Genomic DNA, 8,538 nt, shown 5'->3' on the forward strand with positions numbered 1-8,538 from the left:
AAGATGAAAAACCATACTTATCTCAAATATAATATATATGAAAAAAGAAACCACACAAAAAAAAATCCCAAAAAAGAAAAAAAGACAGCAAGATAAAAGCTAGCTAGCAATGGTGGTGGGGCCCATAAAAGGATGGTGGCGCTGGTATGTTGCCCCCACCATAGTTGGTGGACAGACAATAATTATTCAAAGCAAAGTGTTCCATGGGGGAAAATATTTTACATTAAAAATGGGATTATTTTTTATATTGAGAATGTTTTTATTGATAATATATATTCTTAAATATAAAATGATTTGGTACTTTTATGTTAATTACTTATTAATATTTTAGTAATCTTTTTTTTTTGTAAAAATATGTATTTAAGTATATCTTCAGATATCTGATCAAAATTTCTCTCTTTTTTCGAACGAATATCATTTTAATAAATTTATCATGAATTTGATAATATAAATATAAATAAAATCGTATCAGATATCATTAATCCATCATTGGATTGGATTACATAAGATAATACTGATGATAATAAAAAAAGAATAATATTTATTTTTAAAAAAAGCATACTCGTAGACCTGTAGATTGCAAAAATAATAATGCGTAAATAGATCCTACTGCCTGCTTCTTGTTGTTTTTAAACTATTTCGCACATAGCTTTAGTATTATTGTTTTTTTATAGATTAATTAGAATGCATTTAACGTAATAATCTCGTTTATCAAAAAAATAATTTTTATTTTAATATTTTCATGTTTATATTATTGTCGAAATTTATGATTGTGGTTCTCAAATTATCATTTTAATATTTTAAATAAAAGATAATTAAATTCATGAGTTGTAATACTTACCTAATTTTAAAAGAATTAACATTTAAATCAATGAGTTACTGATTCAGTAAAATAATTTGTACGAATCAAGTTGAATTCCTGTGTATAACTTTTTTAAATAATATAATATAATTTATTATACTAAAGAATATCATTTAAAATATTTTTCAACAAAACGTGCATAAATGAATAATATATAATACAATAAAAAAGTTTCAGCTTAAAAGTAAAGTCAAGATACTCTAGATATTAAAATGTATTTTATTATATTTTAAAAACAAAATATAAAAATATATTTAATCAATTGATATGCACTCTTAATACAAACTGCTATACGTTACTACGTATATACATTATTATAGTAAAACAGTAGGGTTTATTTTTTTATAAAACCCTAAAACTCCAACAAAATTAAAAATCACAAAATTCTATATTTTGAAAAATTAAATTGTTGTAAATGTAGTGGGTGCCACATCGAGTCATTTTCATGTGAGATTGGTCAGATACTGTGCATCTCATGCCACATGTGTTATTACACTGTCGGTGGAGCTATTTTCTTTTTTTATGAACAACACACCTACTTGGAAAATGTTTCAGTAAAAGCAATATAATATTAAGATTTACAGACATTTCTTTGTTTCTAACTTGATGGAAACCGAGGGATTTTGACCTTTTTCATGTTAGATAAAGTAACGTCCAGTCAAGGCTCGATATGAAAAAGTTATTCCTTGCTTAACTAAAACTTACATATTTTTAGTTTAAGTCCCTCGTAGTTTGGATTCACAATCAAATTGCATTGAAATTCTAAAGAAAACAAAATTTGATGTCTTTTAGCAACATTTTGGACTCGTCTTTTATTTATTGAGATATTTTTTTCTAACTTAATGTTCACAACACAGGGAAAAAAATTTTATATCTTGAACTGCCCATTTTGATCAACAACCAGATTGTAACTGAAAGAAGATAAAAAGAGATAAAAATTAAAGATACATGATTAGTTTTTTTATGTCACTTTTTTCTTGTACATGCCTAACAAAAACACGCAAAGAGCAGACTACCCAATACAGCTAGCTGTTATCTACTAATATATATATATATATATACCAGTTTCTATGTCTATATACTTTATAATATTTTTTATAATATTATTTTTTTAAATCATTAATAAATATTTTTTTAAATGGAACTGTCTACCGCACCAACGAGTGGTTACGATAAACAAGTAAATAAAGTAAACAATGAATACACAAAATTGTTTCCGCAATTTGTTTTTTTTATATATGCGAAGCCTGTTCAATGAGCAGTTTCACTATTTTTAATTCACAATACAATAAGTTATCAAATTTCATGGCTTTCCAAGTGCATAGACCTCATTTTTATACTTAGAATTAGAACACTCACATCTAAGTTCTCCATTTAAGAATTTAAGGGTTTTTTTACATAAATAATATAAAAAATACCAAAATGGGTTGTTGTAAGAATTATGTACCAAAATGGGTTGTTCAAATGGGGTGGAGAGTGGTGCATAGGCGGCACCACCCTCATTCTGACACAATATAGTTAAAAATAATATTAATATTTTAGTAGTAGTGCCAGAGGGATAGGCGGCACCACTTTTCCATTCTGGTATATACGGGTACAAAAATATGAAGGGGGTGTGGTGCTTATCTGATAGGCGGCACCAGTGACCCCTATCTCATAGGCAGCACTGGTGGTGCCTATCTGATAAGCGGCACACCTAGTATATTTCCCCTCCCCCCACTCCCCCATCCGGCTCGTATCAGTTTAAAAAAAATTAGCAGAACAAGATAGGGAGAAGAGAAGAAAGAAAGAAAATGTATTATTATTTTTATTGTTATTTTCAAATATAATAGATTATGATAAGAAAAATTATTTTGTTAGTATTATATAGTTTGTTTAGTGTTATTTTTATGTTTTCTTTTAAAATTATTTTGTTTATTGTGATTTATTAGTAAATTTTGTGTTTAGATTATTGAGAATGTTATGTTTTAAATTTTTTTAATATATTTGAAAGTTTTATATTAGTAACTATTATAAAGTAATTGTTAGTTAGTGATAACAACAGGAAAAAAATAGATAAATCTGAAAATATTTTTGTCATAGATATTGTTAGAAATGGCAATAAATTTGATATTATTAGAAATGGTCTATTTTCATTCATTAAATTTTTATGTAAGTATTTTTATCTTTGTTCAAAATTGTTTTGAGAATTTTGTTTATTTTTAATGATTGAGTATTGAAGATGGATAATAAGTTTTTCGTATAAGTTTATTTCGATAGAATCATCTTGACAACAACCGTTGGATGTATATTTGAATGTCGGCAACAAATAGCAATGAGATTTAATAGAAATGTCTCATTCGATGATTTGAAGGAAAGTATTAGCGTAAAAATTGTTAGACGTTGTAGGAGAAGGATCTCGAAACTTTTCTACAAGTTTCCAGTTTCGACAGATCCCATCAAATGCACCAAAATGGAACTTGTAGACGATGAAGACGTGAAGACAATGATTGTTCTTTATTGTGGGAATCGGAATGACCAAAATGCACCGATTCACTTATTTGCTGAGTTAGCCAGTGTGGAGCCAAATGAAGATCTCACTACATATGGTGAAGAACATGGAGCTCAAGAACCATGCACGGTGGCTCCAATATCGTAGTTGCTAGTGAATCAACTATACGCAGGATCGATATCGATCTTAATGTTACACCTGATATTGATGTGATTGGTGATGATGGATACGATAGCAGTGATCCTTATGATCAAGAGGTTGATAGTAATAGTGATCCCGATGTGGACGAGGTTTCCGATGATATTGACGACGAAGACGTGAATGACGATGGAAACATTAATGCGTCTTCAGTCGGGAACCAAATTCGACGTATTATGATACACAATAATTCTGGGCCACACATGTCGTTCATAAACCCCGACGCAGCGCACGTAGCTGAGTTCTCGGAATACCCTGAAATATTACCTACTCACTGACTGGATGTAAATTCCAATCCTAAAGAGTTGTTCATAGGCCAGAGATTTGAAAGTAAGGAAGAGTGTGTATTTGCTATTAAGCAGTATAGCTTGAATATATCAGTGGACTATAAAGTCGCAGTGTCTAAACCAACATTATATATTGGGGAATGTTGGAAGTCGGCAGAAGGCTGTAATTGGCGGGTACGAGCTGCATTTATTCAAATTTCGAAAATGTGGGATATATAAAAATTTGTTAGGCCTCACACATACACATCAACACGTATGACAGAAGATCATTGAAAACTTGATTCTAAAATCATCTGTATGTGTATCATGCCAATAGTGAAGGACATGCCGACCATTAAAGTTTCAGTACTGATTGCCGAAATATAGGCACAATTCCAGTATCGAGTATCATACCGAAGACGTGGATAGCTAAACAGATAGTAATAGAGAAATTGTACGGGAATTTTAATGTGTCGTATAATGAGCTACAGGGATGGATAGTCGCTATGCGAGAGTACATACCAGGGATTGTCATTGAGTTACAGACATAACCTTATTACGGCCCGGATGACCAACTACAATCAGGAAAAAGAATTTTCCATCGGATGTTCTAAACATTTGATCCATGTGTACACGTATTTCCCCTGTAACAACCCGGTTTTGACTCTAATCGGACATAGTGGTTTCGGGACCACAAGTCCGAGTCAAAAAAATATTTTAATATTATTTTCTGTGTTTATTATGTGTGAATTTACTAGTGTAAAAATTTCGTGCTTTAATTTCGCCGTTTGAGTGTCCGATTAAATAAAAAGGATTAAATCGCGTAAAATAAAAACTTAATGGTTATTTTTAAAAAGTGGCTGAATAGTGGTTGTTCTTTTAATATGGAGGTTTAGTTTTGCAATTTAACCATTAATAAGAATAGTGGGCGGCATTATGTGTATAATATATATATATAGTTTTTATATTAATTATAAATGTTATAATATATAGTATATTATAATATTATAATTAAACAAATAAAGACCACCATCATCTTTTATTTCCTTATCATCTATTCGAAACTAAGAAAAGAAAATAAAAGAAGAACAACCAAGCTATTCGGCCATCTTTGATGCTTGATTTAAGGTATGTTTGGTTTCGGTTTTTGATGATTTTTACGTTTTTGTGATCGTTGCTTTGTATTATATCTAGCCCATGCTTTAATTTTAGAATTTGATAGTGATTTTGAGACATGCCATTTATGAATACTTGAGCTTGGTAATAGTTGATGATGAAATATGAAAGATATGTGATAGATTATAATGTGTGTTCTTGAATTTTTGATGAATTTAATTATTTTGGATTAATTTGTAAAAAAATATTTAATTGAGGGACTAAAAGGTGAAATAAATGACATGCAAGGATCTATATGGGTCTATAAAATATTCGGCCCTAACATAATGTGGGCAAAATTTATGTATTTTGTGTTTTGTGCAAAAATGGACTAAATTGTAAAAAGTGTAAAATGTTAGGGGCAAAATAGTAATTTGTCCATTTATGTATTTTTGGAGTTAATTGAATATTTTGATGAATAAAAAGGTTAAATTTAAATGTGTTTAGATCAAGAAACGAGGAAAACGGAATTGGATCGAGGGAAAACGAAAGTAGTCGAGTAGTCGATCGTGTCCGCTGATATCCGAGGTAAGTCTAATAGCTATTTAATGTTGTTAAATCGATATATAGGTATGTAAATGTATTGTATTTTGTTGAACTTAAATTTAAAGGCATATTGATTGAAATAAAATAAAGTATGAATGATATACATGTATTATTAATGTTTGAATATATATATAGGTTTATACTTATATAAACCTTTAAATTTAGTCAAGTATAAACGACGTATAAGTATATACATGTATAAATTATTAGATTAATCAAAGATATGTATAAGGCATATGTATATATATATGTATAAGGTTTGAATGATTATATAAGTACATTTATATATAAACTCTTGGATTTGATTTATGGTATATGTATGTTATAATTGTATATATATAGATTGAATGAGTATGCAGATATATGTGTTGTGTATTGAATTTAGATATGTCATATATATATGTATAAGTTTATGTTTTGAAATTGAGTGTGAATTTATATATTTATATGGTAGATTCGAATATGTATAAATGTACATGTATAATTTCTTGAATAGAAATTAGGTTTGGAATTATATATGTATACATGAAGTCAAATGTGAACGTATATGCAAATGTACAAGTTTTGTATTGAATAAATGGTATGAAATTATTAGCTTAGATTATTTTAATATGTTTGAATGTTAAAGACACATAGTATATTATAAGTTAAATCTTATGATATTAGTAGTAGAATCAAAAGTATGAGGTTATATATACAAATATGTTTTGGTTGAATTATTGAATTATCAAGTTAGATTTGGTGATGGAGATTTATATATCCATGTGTTTTAAAAATATAAGTAATGAATTTTGAGCTGAATCTCTATACATGGATTTTATATACTATATATATAGTTTGAAAATAAGATGTTTCAGACTTTACGTCTAGCAGGCTTGATGCCGGTGAATTATTTCAGACTTTACGTCTAGCAGGCTTGATGCCGGTGAATTACTTCAGACTTTATGTCTAGCAGACTTAGTGCCGGTGAAATGTATCAGACCTTATGTCTAGCAGGCTTTGTGCCGGTGGAATGTATCGGGCTTTGTGCCTAGCAGGCTTTATGCCGATGTTTTATACAAGTCTCTATGTTATAAAAATCTTATGTGAGTAATAGTAAAAAGCTAAATTATTCAGGTATGTGTTAGCCATTTGCTTAATTAGTGTTAAGGTAAGTTGATTGTTATAATTTGATAATAGTTTCAAATGAAATATATAGTATGAGTTTACCATTTGAATATAAGCATGTTTTGACATAATGATTTATTGAATATTTGGCTTTGCTAAATATTTATGTGTATTTGGCCATATGGTTTGTTTATATGAAAATACAATGTGATTTTTTTTATTTATTATTATTTAAAGTGTTAGATGGTATGAAATATTAGGATATTTGGTTTATTTTATCTTAATGATGGAATAAGTATTATTATGCATTTATATATAAATGAATTTTTTTTGTATAACTTACTAAGCTTTAATAGCTTAATGTGTGTTTGTATTTGTTTACTCTGTTTTATAGATTTTGGAGTCGCGTTACGAGCTCGGGGATCATCAGCATAGTCTATCACACTATCGACTGTCTTTGGTATTTTATAAATTTTGAATTCGAACCTATGGCATGTATAGTCTAGTTTATATGTTTAATTTTGGGATGTGTGAATTTGAGCCATGCGAAAATGGCTTATTCATTTTGGTTAAGTTTGGTTTTATGGTTGTGATCTATTTGATATATATATATATGATGTTTAAGCTTATGCAAAAATTTCGGTTATTTATATGTTAGTGTGATGTGTTTAGCATATTTGTAAATAGTTTTATAAATTAGTATAGTTAAGCCTAATTTGAAAATAATATTTGTATTATATGTAGTATAGTTAGTAAATTGAAATGACATAAATGTTTGGATAATTGCTTGATTTATGATATTAAATTTTGATCGGTAATGCCTCGTAACTCTAATCCGTCGATGGACACGGGTCGGGGTGTTACATTTTATTGGTATCAGAGCTACGGTTTAGTCGATTCTTGGACTAACGTAGTGTGTATGAGTCTAGCTATACATGCCATAATTTTTATACCGAGATAGTGTGATGATTGTTGACATCTAAAAATATGTTTTCGTATAGTAATTGATCCCGATCGAGCCGTAGCCGATGATGTTGAGAGTATAGCGCCTGCTCCCGCACAAGGGACAGAGCCGGTAGATTCTTGACCGACCTCGAGTAACAAAGAGGGAGAGGCTAAACAAGCCTTCTACCAAATGATGAATGACTGGTTTACTCAATATGTCCGAACTAATCCGGTTGCACAACAACCTCCACCCCCGACTAATCCACCTTCGATTCCTGTTATACTTCAAGTAAGTGATCTGATGAGATTACTTAAGCCTCCGGTTGACAAAATTCGAAAACACGAGGCCGAAGAGTTCAGAGCTACTAATGATGATGATGCTGAGCGAGCTGAATTATGGCTTGATAATACTATTCGAGTGTTTGATGAGTTATCTTGCACCTCTGATGAGTGCTTGAAATGTGCCATATCTTTGCTACGGGACACTGCATATCACTGGTGGAATACACTAGTATCGGTGGTTCCGAAAGAGCGAGTGACCTGGGAATTCTTTCAGATTGAGTTCCGTAAGAAATATATCAGCCAGAGATTCATTGATCAGAAGCGTAAGGAATTTCTTGAATTGAAACAGGGTCGTATAACAGTGACAGAATATGAGCGGAAATTTGTGAGACTCAGTAGATATGCTCGAGAATGTATTTCGACTGAAGCTATCATGTGTAAAAGATTTGAAGATGGGCTGAATGAAGATATTAAACTGTTAGTTGGTATACTTGAGATAAAAGAGATCGTAGTACTTGTTGAACGAGCTTGTAAAGCTGAGGAGCTAGGGAAAGAGAAGAGGAAAGCTGACTATGAAGCTCGAGATTCTCGTAAAAGATCATTCAGTAAATCATTTCAGTCGACCTCAAGGAAATCCAAAGAGGATCATAGCCGATCTAAAGCTACTGCAGGGTTTCCTAAGTATG

Source organism: Gossypium raimondii, chromosome 2 (genome assembly GCF_025698545.1).
Source record: "Gossypium raimondii isolate GPD5lz chromosome 2, ASM2569854v1, whole genome shotgun sequence".
Classification (NCBI taxonomy): Eukaryota; Viridiplantae; Streptophyta; class Magnoliopsida; order Malvales; family Malvaceae; genus Gossypium; species Gossypium raimondii.